General features: G+C 43.1%; 1 non-coding gene across 1 annotated transcript; it reads right to left on the reverse strand.

Annotated features, from left to right (window-relative positions):
* Window positions 1–2,928: 2,928 nt before the first annotated feature.
* On the reverse strand, window positions 2,929–3,001 carry Trnad-guc (transfer RNA aspartic acid (anticodon GUC)). The gene has a single exon. It is a non-coding gene; the product is annotated as a tRNA-Asp (tRNA).
* Window positions 3,002–15,313: the final 12,312 nt, after the last annotated feature.

Here is a 15,313-nt window from a genome sequence, read left to right on the forward strand (position 1 = left end):
GTATTGTGGTTCATCTCTTCGTGGTAGTCGGAGGTCTTATTTGAACTGAATAGCAGCAGACAATTTGGAATGAAGCCTTTTGACTTTCCGGCATGTGCTACCATTATCCTTTTTCCTCTGCCGATCGAAGCTGACATACTTCCGCTGATGGTACCGCCTGTCCAGCCTTTTTTTAAACTGTGTCCTGCATTCACCCACGTTTCATCAAGCCACACGATATCATCAAAATTTGTCTCCACTAATTCTCTAAGAAAGCGGCATCGCCAGGCTGCAATATCTTGGCGTTCCATTGGTAACTTTCTGCCAGCGGTGGATTTATAGCGGAATCCTAACATTTTCACGACTCGTAACAAAGACGATTTACTACCCTGAAACAGGTCAGCCGCTGTGAGGGTAGCATGTAGTTTTTTGAGTGTTGGATAATCCTTCCTCAAATAAAATGCGTATATTTGACGACGAATGCCATCTTCCTGTAAAGAGTCAAGTTTTGTGACCCTCTTCTCTAGTCGCCTCTTTTTCCCAGGTGTATCCAACTTGAGCCTTCTTTCGTGAATTTCTCCTTGCAGATTCTTATTACTGATCGTTCGCTAGCTTGCAGAGCAGCTGCAGTTCGCACCACCGCCTTATCCAAAGGAACGAGAGGCCCTCCTGCATCCCTCTCTCTCTCAAAATACTCCCTTAAGGAACACACGTATTCACGCGCCTGACTGCGTATAACGACGCCATGTCCGCCACTTTTTGGAGGTTTCCGAGGAGTGTGCAGCCTCGGCCTCCCTCTCTTGCGACTGCTTTCATCAGACATCGTAAACACTCGAAGCTACAAGTCACTCAAATCTCTCAGCCGCACGTCTACAACGCTGAGGACTGGCTGGCACAATGCCTTAGTCAGCTAAGCAGAGCGAAGTGGCAACGCAGTGGCAGCCGACCGCGCCGGCTTCCATTGGTTTATTGGTGGCGGAGCCCTGCAGCCCGTTGCCTGTCATGTGACAACTACTTTAAATTAGACTATAGCACTCAGTACCACTAACAGAGGACGATGTCGTCCTTTTCGAGATGTAAACCAAGATGGTGAGAGAAAATGGTCGGAAAACGACTCAGCCTGCTCTGGGCTGCTAGGGAGAGTAAGGATGGAGTGCACTCCATTTATTTTCAAACAACTTGTTTAACGATAGAGTATATCTATCACACTGATACAAAACATCCACCCTGATGTGCCTGGGGTCACGTTGCACAGCCCACAGACACTCAACCAACTCGTAATTTCAGTACACAGTAGCAAACTGCTCCTAAATAATTCTTCACAGCGATGTGTAGACACGTTCAGTACTCGTAAACTGACCAAATAGCGCATAGCACGGCCTACAGAGCCGCTCGCAAAATAATGCAATCAACGCGTGCGAGCACAGTCCACCACCCTCCGTCCAGTAGAGTGCACAGGAGGTAACGATAAGTGACGCATCTGTCAGATGTCAAACCGCGCACAGCCCCTGCTCGGCTTCCGCAAGCATGAGGTGTGGCGTCACCCCCATTCATATAAGTACGAAAAGGGGTTCGCTAAACTTTCAACTACCTAGCCTCAACTACTTTTCAAGGTCATCCGACCGCTCACTTCAAAATGGTTCAAATGGCTCTGAGCACTATGGGACTTAACAGCTGTGGTCATCAGTCCCCTAGAACTTAGAACTACTTAAACCTAACGAACCTAAGGACATCACACACATCCATGACCGAGGCAGGATTCGAACCTGCGACCGTAGCAGCCGCGCGGTTCCAGACTGCGCGCCTAGAACCGCGAGACCACCGCGGCCGGCTCGCTCACTTCCACATCCGAAATACAGGCACATAGATCGTTGTATACAGGAAATGTCTTAGGATTTTCGGTAACTTAGCATATAAGACATGTGTATATTCTCGTACAAAATATTTATTAACTTTTACATACAGATTTACACACAGAAAACAACTCTTTCTTTATTTTTGTTCGGTGTAGTTTTAATAATGTCCAATTTAATTTTTAACTTATAACTTAAATCAATCTCTGAATCATCTATTTCTTTCTCCAGCCAGTAATTTGACAAATACAGAGAAGGTATATTCTCGAATTCTAATACATATCTAATTTTCTTCCCGTAAAATACTTGTTTTAGGGCTTTAACTATTAGCTCTGTTCCTTCCTGCAGCTCTTCTAGGCGAGAGCATTCGCGGATTTTAATTTTTCCTCGTATCTCCTCCATGACGCTACTGTTAAAGCGTTCCTCGTCTTCCTGTGTGTATGTCGGCAACTCTTCTGCTCCACATTCTTGCGGGATCTCTGTGTAGAACTTTAAGTTTATAACCTTTGCAAACGAATGTCCATTAAATGTAGTTATTTCATTAGTTTTAAACTCGGAAAATGGCTGTTCTGTTACTACCTGGACAACATCCAGCTCGCCACACTTAGTTAGAATATAACCATCCTTTTTAAGCCGATCCAAATGGGAACAGAGCTTAATAAACACATTTTTCGTGTATCCTTTAATATAGTTCTCCATTCCATTGATTTCGGCTAGTACTCCAACAAGTGACTAGTTTCCATGGCTGTTTACTGTAAATGCCAATATTTTGTATTCCTCCTTCCAGGACAGATTTTTCCACACACTGTGTTTAAATCCGTACGTAAACCTGACCTGTACATCCGCAATAGCCTCCTCTTTTTCCATTTGCAGCTTATATTCTTCCTTTATGGCATCTGTCTTCTCTGTATACTCTAGTGTTCTTTTCTTTAGTTCGATGTCTTCCATTTCCAGTTTCCTTTTTCGTGCTCGCGTAGACCGCTCGCCCGGTGTAAGTCTTTCGATTTGACGCCACTTGGGCGACTTGCGCGTCGATAGTATGAAATGATGATGATTAGGACAACACAACACCCAATCCCTGAGCGGAGAAAACCTCCGGCCCAGCCGGGAATCGAACCCGGGCCCTTAGAATTGACAGTCCGTCGCGCTTACCACTCAGCTACCGGGGCGGACACATAAAACATTAACTGCACTTAAAGGAGTAATTTCTTTAATGGGGAATGGTTTAAGTCTGTGTGATACATTTACTCTTTTTCTTAAGACTTGGGGTATAACATTATTTGTAGGAACTAGTCCCAATTCGGCGATATCTATATCGGACGGTATTGGGGAGAACAGTGTTCTAGAGTGAGAAAAATAAGTTACTCCTGCTTTAACACTTCTGTGTAATACTAATATTGTCTTTGTTGGAGTCTGTGTTAAGAACCTCTACGTAGTTTACAGGTAGATAATTAAAACTGTATGCAGCACACCAGTCAATTTTCGGGTGTTCTTATTACCCGAATAGACAAATTGCAGAACATTGTTAAACGCTACACAGCAACTCTTCGGTAAATCATTAGTTAGACGACACCACATAGACGCAGTTGGCACAGAGTAAAGCACATTGTAAATACTGCTTGTTAGTGTCTAATACACTTAAACAGCTCTGCAGTGGGTCGAACACACGATCCATTCTGTACTTGTATATTGTAGCCTCCAGCCTGATAGTGCCATGCTCCTTAGCCAAAGAAGACGTAATAGTTTCCCGTAGTCGCGTGTCTGTACACTTTATACAGTCTGTAAGATGCTCACCGATAACTTTGCTTACTCCTGCACTTGTGATTTGACATATAAATTTGTTATGTACCTTTTCTCTACAATTGGAGCTCATCCACGTTAAACAGTCTATTCAGGCTGTCTTATCGTTGTCCACAATCACATTAAAAATTCCGGCAAAGTCTTACGTTATGTCTGAATCCAAAAGGTAATAATCGTCTACCTGATGCAATATTCCAGGCAACTCTTCCATTAGAACATCAAATTTAACGTCGGGTAATTCCACTTTATATGGTATAGCCACAAGATTTTTACATTTCTTGGAAATAGTTTCCAGTGCTTCCTTGCCGATTTTATCCAGTATTCCTCTTGCTGTCACACTGCCGCTTCCATGTAGGAGAAATGGTAGCTTCGCCTTGACGCCATCTCTTGCAGTGACGAACTTGGAGAATTTACTACGTAGGTAATAGTTAATTGAGCCACACATCTCCTTCTTTAACAATACAGATAGTCCCTTCTCTAACTGCTCCTAACAGTCCCCTTGATCACAGATTTTAACTACCATAATGTTATCGCAAAATGGTTTTGTAATAGGCGTAAGCATATTTAAATTCTTCTTGCTAAGGAGCGTACCATTTTCGGTGCAATTTATGTGGCCAGTGTCAGAAACACGATTGTCCAGGTTCTCCAGTAGTAGCCATAAACCAAAGCGTTCGTCGGTTGGTCTCGCCCTCCTCCCTAATAGCTGAGGCATGTTAAGGACTTTGACTTTGGAGGAAACCATGTTGACACTTTCAACTACCGCAGAAGACTGATCGGTAGCGGCTGTCATGCATCCTTTTATGCTCTAAATATCCATGATAGCGACACTTCCGGTCACGTGATTTCCGGTCATACACACTGCATAGATCCTAGCCCAATTGCGCTATTTTGTGCACGAAGTGCCCGTGGGAGGGAAGGCGGCTGCCCTCCCCCCCCCCCCCCCCTCCCCTCCCCCGCGTGTACATGGACACGTTTTTGCACGCCACAGTACAGCGCAATATCCGTGCCGTAGAGTATGGGGAGGGGCTGTTCCTGAATTCGGTTTCGGACGAGGTGGTACAACGCAGTATTTGTAGAGTAGAGTATAGCTCTGTACCCGGCCATGGTTTCAGTGGATGGTACAGCGCAATAGCTGTAGGGGCTAGTTTATTTATTTATTTTGCGTATGGCAATACAGCGACAGCCGGCCGAAGTGGCCGTGCGGTTAAAGGCGCTGCAGTCTGGAACCGCAAGACCGCTACGGTCGCAGGTTCGAATCCTGCCTCGGGCATGGATGTTTGTGATGTCCTTAGGTTAGTTAGGTTTAACTAGTTCTAAGTTCTAGAGGACTAATGACCTCAGCAGTTGAGTCCCATAGTGCTCAGAGCCATTTGAACCAATACAGCGACAATATTTTATATAAGTACAACAATATGTAAACGAAATGTATAAAACAAAACAATGCGTAAATACTACATGTGTAAAAAACAAGCAATAGCACAAAAGGATAAAGTACAAACACTCAAGAAAAAATAACTACACGTAAAGGCTTGGCAAGCCTGACTAGAAACTCATTCATATATTTAAAGCTCAATATCTAGATTGCACAGCCAATCCAAAGCAGAGGGTTTCACATATATAACCTCAGAGACATGTCCGGCGTATCTTCTTAAGGGACATTCCTCAATAACATGGCGAACGTTCTGTTCTGGTGCTCCACGGTCACAGGCTGGTGAGTCACATAGACCCCACTTGTACTTACATGCATTGCATCTTGCATGGCCCGTTCTGATACGGTTTAATTTAGTCTTAATTCCAGAATCATTCCAAAAGTGCCGCCATTGCTCCTTGATGTCAGGTTGATGTTCTTGTGTATTAACCCATATAGGCTTCCGTGACTTCAAGCGGGTCGATGGTATTTCGTTCAAAACATCATGGATTGGTAGATTCTGTGGGTAATCTGAGTCATGAATTTTTGACAACTCTCTTGCTGCTGCTTCTCGCCTTCTCAATTGTGGAGGTGGGATATTGCTTAGAGTATGCAGCCAAGGGACTGGGGTGGATTTAATAGTACCCGTTATTATCCTCATACACTCGTTAAACTGGACGTCGGTTTTCTTAGTATGAGTGCTCGAATGCCAGACAGCAGAGCAATATTCGGCAACAGGATATACCAGGGCTATTGCGGCAGTACGTAAGGTGGATGCTTGAGCTCCCCAAGTCGAGCCAGCCAATTTTCTCAGGATGTTGTTGCGACTCTTTAGCTTTTGGCTTACGTTTTCTAGATGTTTTTGTAAGCCAGAAAGCGGTCTAGTGTTATGCCAAGGTATTTGGGGTTGAAGTTGTGTTTGACTCTTTGTTCACAGAAGTACACATTCAGTTCCTGGTGGGCCATTTTATTGTTCATTAAAATAAGGGCTAGTGTACCGTAGTATCCGAGCGTGATAGCGGTACTTTGCGGCGCGGGATAAGGTGGTACTTCCGAGGGGCAGTTGTAGCTTATTGCGCACAGTACCAAAAAAATGGTTCAAATGGCTCTGAGCACTATGGGACTTAACATCTGAGCTCATCAGTCCCCTAGAACTTAGAACTACTTAAACCTAACTAACCTAAGGACATCACACACATCCATGTCCAAGGTAGGATTCGAACCTGCGACCGTAGCAGTCGCGCGGTTCCGGACTGAAACGCCTAGAACCGCTCGGCCACCGTGGCCGGCGCACCGTACCACAAGGCCTGGGATCGAGCCAGTGCGTCTTAGAGAAATGCACTCTACGAGGCAGTGGTCATCAGTCTACGTCATTCGTGCAAACGACCACGACTTGTATGCAGACTACAGCGCGCCATTCCATCTTCCAAGTGATGCTCTGACTGCACAGTCGGACGTGCACGTCGATGTTGTGTCATGAGTGGATGTTGGGCTAGAGGTGTGTGTGCCTGTAATCCTACTGGTGATAACCGATTCGCAACAGTTCGTGCTGACATGTCTGAGCTCACAAGGTCTCTTATCTGTGCTGTGCCACTACTGTCCTTATAATACGACGGTCCTGGCGGGCGTCTATGCTGCGGGTACGTCCACAGACTCGTCTACGGAAGTGATGATGTTCACATCACCACTGATACAGCATTATTCCACAGCTGACGAAGCCCGTCCAACTTGTGTAGCAATTCTCCGATAGGACCACTCAGGAGGTCACAATTTGTCCCATTTCCAACTCGCTCAGTTGGCTGTAGGAAGCACGATTGCGTCACTGTGGCATGATTGCCTGACTGCTGCACATGTCTGCACCACATTGAGCCCACTGGCTGTGAGAATTCGCTGTTAAAGGGAAGACACAGATGGCGCTCTAGTAGGTACGCCACTTCGCTACCTGTTGGCGGACGACGTTGAAACCATTAACAGTACTGTCTCCCAGGCGGCATACGCCGCCATCTACATCTACATCTACATTTATACTCCGCAAGCCACCCAACGGTGAGTGGCGGAGGGCTCTTTACGTACCACTGTCATTACCTCCCTTTCCTGTTCCAGTCGCGTATGGTTCGCGGGAAGAACGACTGCCGGAAAGCCTCTGTGCGCGCTCGAATCTCTCTAGTTTTACATTCGTGATCTCCTCGGGAGGTATAAGAGGTATAAGTAGGGGGAAGCAATATATTCGATACCTCATCCAGAAACGCACCCTCTCGAAACCTGGCCAGCAAGCTACACCGCGATGCAGAGCGCCTCTCTTGAAGTCTTCCACTTGAGTTTGCTAAACATCTCCGTAACGCCATAACGCTCACCAAATAACCCTGTGACGAAACGCGCCGCTCTTCTTTGGATCTTCTCTATCTCCTCCGTCGACCCGACCTGGTACGGATCCCACACTGATGAGCGACACTCAAGTATAGGTCGAACGAGTGTTTTGTAAGCCATCTCCTTTGTTGATTGACTACATTTTCTAAGGACTCTCCCAATGAATCTCAACCTGGCACCCGCCTTACCAACAATTAATTTTATATGATCATTCCACTTCAAATCGTTCCGTACGTATACTGCCAGGTATTTTACAGAAGTAACTGCTACCAATGTTTGTTCCGCTATCATATAATCATACAATAAAGGATCCTTCTTTCTATGTATTCGCAATACATTACATTTGTCTATGTTAAGGGTCAGTTGCCACTCCCTGCACCAAGTGCCTATCCGCTGCAGATCTTCCTGCATTTCGCTACAATTTTCTAATGCTGCAACTTCTCTGTATACTACAGCATCATCCGCGAAAAGCCGCATGGAACTTCCGACACTATCTACTAGGTCATTTATATATATTGTGAAAAGCAATGGTCCCATAACACTCCCCTGTGGCACGCCAGAGGTTACTTTAACGTCTGTAGACGTCTCTCCATTGATAACAACATGCTGTGTTCTGTTTGCTAAAAACTCTTCAATCCAGCCACACAGCTAGTCTGATATTTCGTAGGCTCTTACTTCGTTTATCAGGCGACAGTACGGAACTGTATCGAACGCCTTCCGGAAGTCAAGGAAAGTGGCATCTACCTGGGAGCCTGTATCTAATATTTTCTGGGTCTCATGAACAAATAAAGCGGATCAAAGTCGACGCTGTCTTTCCAGGTGTACTAATTTTTTTCCAGCAGTGTATGTAATGAAGTACCCATCTCAAAGCGCCTAATGTTTTGGGCATCAAGTGTAACAGTACCCACTTCTCATAAAGAGACGACAACAAGAAATCACATTTCGCTCTCTCACTACAGATGCATCCTTTATTAGTTGAACAAGGTACTACAGTTAACAATGTTACTGGCCAGAAAGGTGCTAAAAGAGTAAATATTCGCGATTCTGTAGCTATTGATGACAATATGGTGAAACGTTTCTTTTTACTTGTAAATAAATTTAAGCTTCAAAACTAAAATGATCTATGTAAACCTACGTATTAATTCCGTGTATAGTCTTTAAATTGTCTTATAATGTAAAATTGTAATTAATTCGTCATTTTTTTCTGTTTTCCGTCTTTCCCTATGCAACTAATTGAAGGCAGTTTGTTTATTGTAATACGCGTTTCGCTTCTTTTATTTGGGAAGCATCATCAATGGTCTGTAATACATGTTTCTATTTATACATACAATAAACATATTATGAGGTACATATAATATGCTGCTGTGTCACATTTTGTTGTGTTTTTTTTAGTTTAGAATTGACTTTTGTATCACAAATTTCGTAATGTGATCTTATCGTTCGGTGTTACTTACTATTTCCAGCGCTGTTAACTCATGCTTGTGGTCCTGGATGTATGAGACCACAAGATGTTAAAATTAGTGAAAGAGAGCAATTGTATTTTTTAATTGGCAAATAATACAGTGACGTCAATGATTTCATGCGATCAGGCGCGCCGGAAAGGAGCGCAGCGAAGTCTCTCGAAACATTTTTCCCCGCAAGAGGCTTCTAGAACAGGAAGAGACTGAGGAAAAATGACTGTAAAGTTGCCTTCAGTTCTCTACTTGTATATAGACACGAGCGGCGTCGTTTCTCTCCCTCGATATCTCTCGCTTAATGATCGTTCTCTCGAATGATTTTGCACCTGAAAAGATATTTTCAAGGTGTGTAAAGTATTTATCTATGTAAAAGTATCGTCAATACATGATATCTTGCGAACCACGGATGAAGGGTATCAGACGGATTCCATATTCCTTGACTTCCGGAAAGCGTTTGACTCGGTGCCCAACTGCAGACTCCTAACTAAGGTACGAGCATATGGGATTGGTTCCCAAATATGTGAGTGGCTGGAAGACTTCTTAAGTAACAGAACCCAGTACGTTGTCCTCGATGGTGAGTGTTCATCGGAGGTGAGGGTATCATCTGGAGTGCCCCAGGGAAGTGTGGTAGGTCCGCTGTTGTTTTATATCTACATAAATGATCTTTTGGATAGGGTGGGCAGCAATGTGCGGCTGTTTGCTGATGATGCTGTGGTGTACGGGAAGGTGTCGTCGTTGAGTGACGGTAGGAGGATACAAGATGACTTGGACAGGATTTGTAATTGGTGCAAAGAACGGCAGCTAACTCTAAATATAGATAAATGTAAATTAATGCAGATGAATAGGAAAAAGAATCCCGTAATGTTTGAATACTCCACTAGTAGCGTAGCGCTTGACACAGTCACGTCGATTAAATATTTGGGCGTAACATTGCAGAGCGATATGAAGTGGGACAAGCACGTAATGGCAGTTGTGGGGAAGGCGGATAATCGTCTTCGGTTCATTGGTAGAATTTTGGGAAGATGTGGTTCATCTGTGAAGGAGACCGCTTATAAAACACTAATACGACCTATTCTTGAGTACTGCTCGAGGGTTTGGGATCCCTATCAGGTCGGATTGAGGGAGGACATAGAAGCAATTCAGAGGTGGGCTGCTAGATTTGTTACTGGTAGGTTTTATCATCACACGAGTGTTACGGAAATGCTTCAGGATCTCGGATGGGAGTCTCTAGAGGAAAGGAGGCGTTCTTTTCGTGAATCGCTACTGAGGAAATTTAGAGAACCAGCATTTGAGGCTGGCTGCAGCACAATTTTACTGCCGCCAACTTACATTTCGCGGAAAGACCACAAAGATAAGATAAGAGAGATTAGGGCTCGTACAGAGGCATATAGGCAGTCATTTTTCCCTCGTTCTGTTTGGGAGTGGAACAGGGAGAGAAGATAGTAGTTGTGGTACGAGGTACCCTCCGCCACACACCGTATGTATGTAGATGTAGATGTAGATGTAGATGAGTAATTGTTATTGTTTACCAATGTTTCATTTCCACAACATTAACCTTGCTTGCCAACTTTTCTATGTTTCATCTAGGAGAACTGTAAGACTGCCAACATATCGTTTGCTGGCCGCTGCCGAATATTATTGATTTTCAAAATTTTAGCAGCCACTAGTGTGTCCCTGAGATCTGTTAAGTTAATCTGTAAACGCAGTTTCTGGGCAGTGCTAACGCGTAATATTAATGATCGGCATACGGCCAACAAACGATGTGCGCGGTCAGTCCACTTCACGATATCAGAGCAAGTTAGACAAAATCTTGAATTATTAATTTTCTCTCTCTTAGTGGTAAATTAATCAGTGTCATGTGATAATTTAAACTTATCATTATCAATTTTTTTTTACCTGGATGCTTCTTTAAATTAACGGCACTCCAGTTAATTTCCCCTTATCAAAAGTTATTTTTCAATTACCAATAAAGGGCGTCATACAAAATAGAGAAAACTTTCTTTCTTTTAAAATAATAATTCAATGGCCATTGCTTTCAAAAACAGATTACCTACTGGTTTTTACGTCACTATTCATAGATAAGCAACAACCATGACTGTGATGGAGGCAAGCATTACAGTTCGGGGAAAAAATAAATTTTTGATACAGGGAAAATATTTGCTCACTTATTAAGTATCCCTCAATAAAGGGAGACAAATTTTTTAGATGTTCTTAAATATGAACTTTCTATTGTTCCGTTGTTATTAACTGATGAACAAAGTAACATGCGGAAAGGAAACAAAGTATTTCTGCTAAATAAACTTTCTGTCACTACTTCAATAGCTAATCCTCCAGATGCTCAGCTCTCAATGATGGCAACACTTTGATGTATGCTATGTAATAGCCAACTGGTTATAATGCGTCCCTTCCCCACTGCACTGTGATAAATGCTGTGAAAGGAGATTACGACACATATATTGTTTTTAATAATGATGAAACTCCATCTACTAAAAACCATGAACGAGAAAGACGTTTATCTGCTAGTGCTGTCAAACAATTACTTCTGACATTAGACGCTTATCTGATAGTGCTGTTAAACGATTACTCCTGACATTGACAACAGCGCTTCCTACACGAAATATTGTTTTAAGTGGCGTCCAAAGTAAGGAACAGCCTACTGATTTGCTATTCTTCATCGAATATCGAGGTAAACAAGTTCACTTCGTGAATAAGAAGTACTCATCCGCTCACTACTGTCCTATGTTCTACAAATGGTTTTCAAATACGGTAAGGAGGACATCCAGATCGTTAGCGACGATATAGACATGTTTGTTTTAATGGTTCAAAATGGTTCAAATGGCTCTGAGCACTATGGGACTCAACTGCTGTGGTCATAAGTCCCCTAGAACTTAGAACTACTTAAACCTAACTAACCTAAGGACAGCACACAACACCCAGCCATCACGAGGCAGAGAAAATCCCTGACCCCGCCGGGAATCGAACCCGGGAACCCGGGCGTGTTTGTTTTAATCCTACACTTTTATTGGAGATGTGACGCTGTCTTTTACCCATTCACCTTGTAGCAGAAACATGATAATCTTGGCTTGAAATTACTAGGCGAGATTCACATTGAGAATCGTCAAATAATGACTGCCAGATATCAGCTCTGTTCACGTTTGTATAGCGATAGACCATGTGACTCAATGAGTCACATACGACAGCAATTGTTTACAACCAAAAGAGAGATCTCTTCTTAGAGTTACTTCCAGCAACAGATGAAGTCCTGAAAAACCACATAAAACAAGTTCACTTGTGAGTCGTTTACTGGAAAACGGCAAAGCAGTTGTCGCCTCCCACGTTATTTTTCAGGAACAATGGTTGAAAAGTGGAAAATGACTCGTGAATACACTTCAGTGGAATGAGTTCTGTAGGGCCTCCTGAACTGATGGAATTAGTAGCATGAGGACGTGTGATATGCGAGCGAGGTAACTGTAATTGCAAATCTCATACAGTATTTTGCACAACATATTGTAAAGGTGCATCATCAGAGACATGTATGGATATTTCGACAGTCAACGTAAGTAGCATGAACTGCATCAACAGTGATGAAAGTAATGCTGACGATATTGACAACTTGACATGTGAGACACTTGAGAAAAAGTTTGACTCATACCACAATATAATGTGCGAAACATGTGACATTAAACAAAACAAAGCGAAGGCAGTATTTTGACATATTATTTTAACTTTGTCGACAATGTTTTTCATGTTTTTCATACATACACCATTGCTGTAATCCCCTGGTGCGCAAAAATGGAATGTATTTGTAAATGTAAAATTGTAAAGACATTAAATCTTCAAAGATTATTATTTTTATTAAAGAATAATTAATTATTTTTCTGTAGTCTTGGGAACATTACAAAATTCTGGACTAAAATATGTCATAAAAATTGATCTAGTATACCAAGGGAGCGCCTATCAAGTTAGCATTCCTTGAGTATCACTTTATCACATGAAAAAGAGAAATAACTTCATACCAAAGTTGCGGCCCGACTATCTCTCTGTACCGCACAGTGCCATGCTATTGAACTGTGAATTCTTACTCACAATATTCACACACTTGGATATTTTCAATACCGGCTCCGTCACGTATGGTCGCCCAGTTCCTCTTTTCAAATTTTCCAAATTGCGTTTCATTGAAACTACTTCCTCATTTTTAAGTTATTGCACTGGCTCTAGCGCTACCTAAACTCACCGTTCGTCCAAGATTTTGCATTCCCTGTGCAATATATTCTTTCGTATTTTCGAGCATTCCCGTGCCGGATAATGTCGCACTATTAGACTGTGAATCCTCGGCCCCAACATTCCTATTACCTGATACTTTTAAGAGCGTCTCCGCCTCTCGTGACCTCTTAGGTCCTCTTTTCAAATTTTCTATTTCGTGTTTCATTAAATCATATTCTTCAGTTTCTACGAATTACACCGAGTCGGTCGCTTCTGAAACTGGCCATTCCTGAAGACTTTGCACCCCTTGTGCAAGTTCTTCTTTCGTGGCTTCAGTCGTTTTCACCACTTTTGTCTGGGCCTGGATTGGCCTATTTTGGGCATACTTGAGACGAGATTCGGTTCTCCTTTCTAACTCTGCAATATTCTCCCGCAACTGCTTTCTTCTTCCGTTACTTCTTTCCTCCCTGCATCGGCTCTTGCTCTATCTGCATCAGCCTTTGCTCAATTTGTTTCATCCTTATGCTTATCTGCTTCTGCTTCTCGCCTCGGCTTCTTTATCGCTGTCCGCCGCTCTAGCTATACACGCCTCTGCTCTTGCGTCGCTTTCCTCCATTCTCTTTTGGTATTGTTTGTCCGTATTGGTAGGTCTCCCAGAAATCCAGAAATCGAACTATTCGGTGTAACGTTAGTTTCGCTTTCGCCAGCTGAATAACTTCCACTCTGCTCATAAATCTGTTCACTTCCCTGGGTATCAGGCACGGTAATTGTTACTACTGCCTGTACAGTTTGCCCTTTCCATACTTTAGAAGGACTTTAATCTAATTTAATGTTCAACGAATAGGCACAGCTAAATGATATAATAAACAAATAAATATCGTGTACACATAAAGTATCTTCATATGGACTTTCATTTGTCTTCACAAATAACACCATTGACATAAACAAAAAATCTCAAAATACAAATAAAACATATAAATTTCTCGATAGCAAGATTGCACCTGCTGAGAAGCAATACAAGCGAGCGGATTGGTGACCGGAAAATGGTCGTTACAACAAAGTTCTGCACACTAAATTGCTATTTCTGATTGCAAACTGTCAGGCCATTCCAGAGACAGGGATCCTGGCAGTGTCACCACGAATTGATAATTCTTGTAGGGATCACTGGTGCTAGTGTGACGTTCTGGGACTCGGCGGTGGACAGTACTATCTCCCAGTCGCACTTACGTGCTCAACACACAAACAATATCCCAACTGGTGTAAGCATTACATTGCCTTAACCTAGGATATTACTAATCTCAGTAACTGAAATAGCTCTATGATTTCAAGACTGTATTGAATGCAAATGAGAGCAGTCCTCATTAGTAATTTTTCATACAAATTAGCTAAATTTCCTACGATACATATATAGTTCTATGAAGGGCAGCTGCTTTACTACGGAAAACCATCACATCAAGAGCACAGTTCAGTTACGCTAAATAAAAAGCCCATATTTATTATTTAATGAGGCTTGCCTGAACTAGAGCGTTGTCTAGAGGGGGGGGGGGGGGGTGGGGGGGGGGGGACGAGCAGATCAGTTCTTTTAAAAAGTGGATTTATTTCCTCTACATTGTTCCACAATTAAAATGAATATTTGTACATGCCTGGGACAAAAATGATTACATACATGAAGCTCAATGAAGGAGCAATTATCTCTAAAAAACTTAACCAATTTTACACTCCTGGAAATTGAAATAAGAACACCGTGAATTCATTGTCCCAGGAAGGGGAAACTTTATTGACACATTCCTGGGGTCAGATACATCACATGATCACACTGACAGACCCACAGGCACATAGACACAGGCAACAGAGCATGCACAATGTCGGCACTAGTACAGTGTATATCCACCTTTCGCAGCAATGCAGGCTGCTATTCTCCCATGGAGACGATCGTAGAGATGCTGGATGTAGTCCTGTGGAACGGCTTGCCATGCCATTTCCACCTGGCGCCTCAGTTGGACCAGCGTTCGTGCTGGACGTGCAGACCGCGTGAGACGACGCTTCATCCAGTCCCAAACATGCTCAATGGGGGACAGATCCGGAGATCTTGCTGGCCAGGGTAGTTGACTTACACCTTCTAGAGCACGTTGGGTGGCACGGGATACATGCGGACGTGCATTGTCCTGTTGGAACAGCAAGTTCCCTTGCCGGTCTAGGAATGGTAGAACGATGGGTTCGTTGACGGTTTGGATGTACCGTGCACT

Source organism: Schistocerca serialis, chromosome 3, assembly GCF_023864345.2.
Source record: "Schistocerca serialis cubense isolate TAMUIC-IGC-003099 chromosome 3, iqSchSeri2.2, whole genome shotgun sequence".
Lineage (NCBI taxonomy): Eukaryota > Metazoa > Arthropoda > Insecta > Orthoptera > Acrididae > Schistocerca > Schistocerca serialis.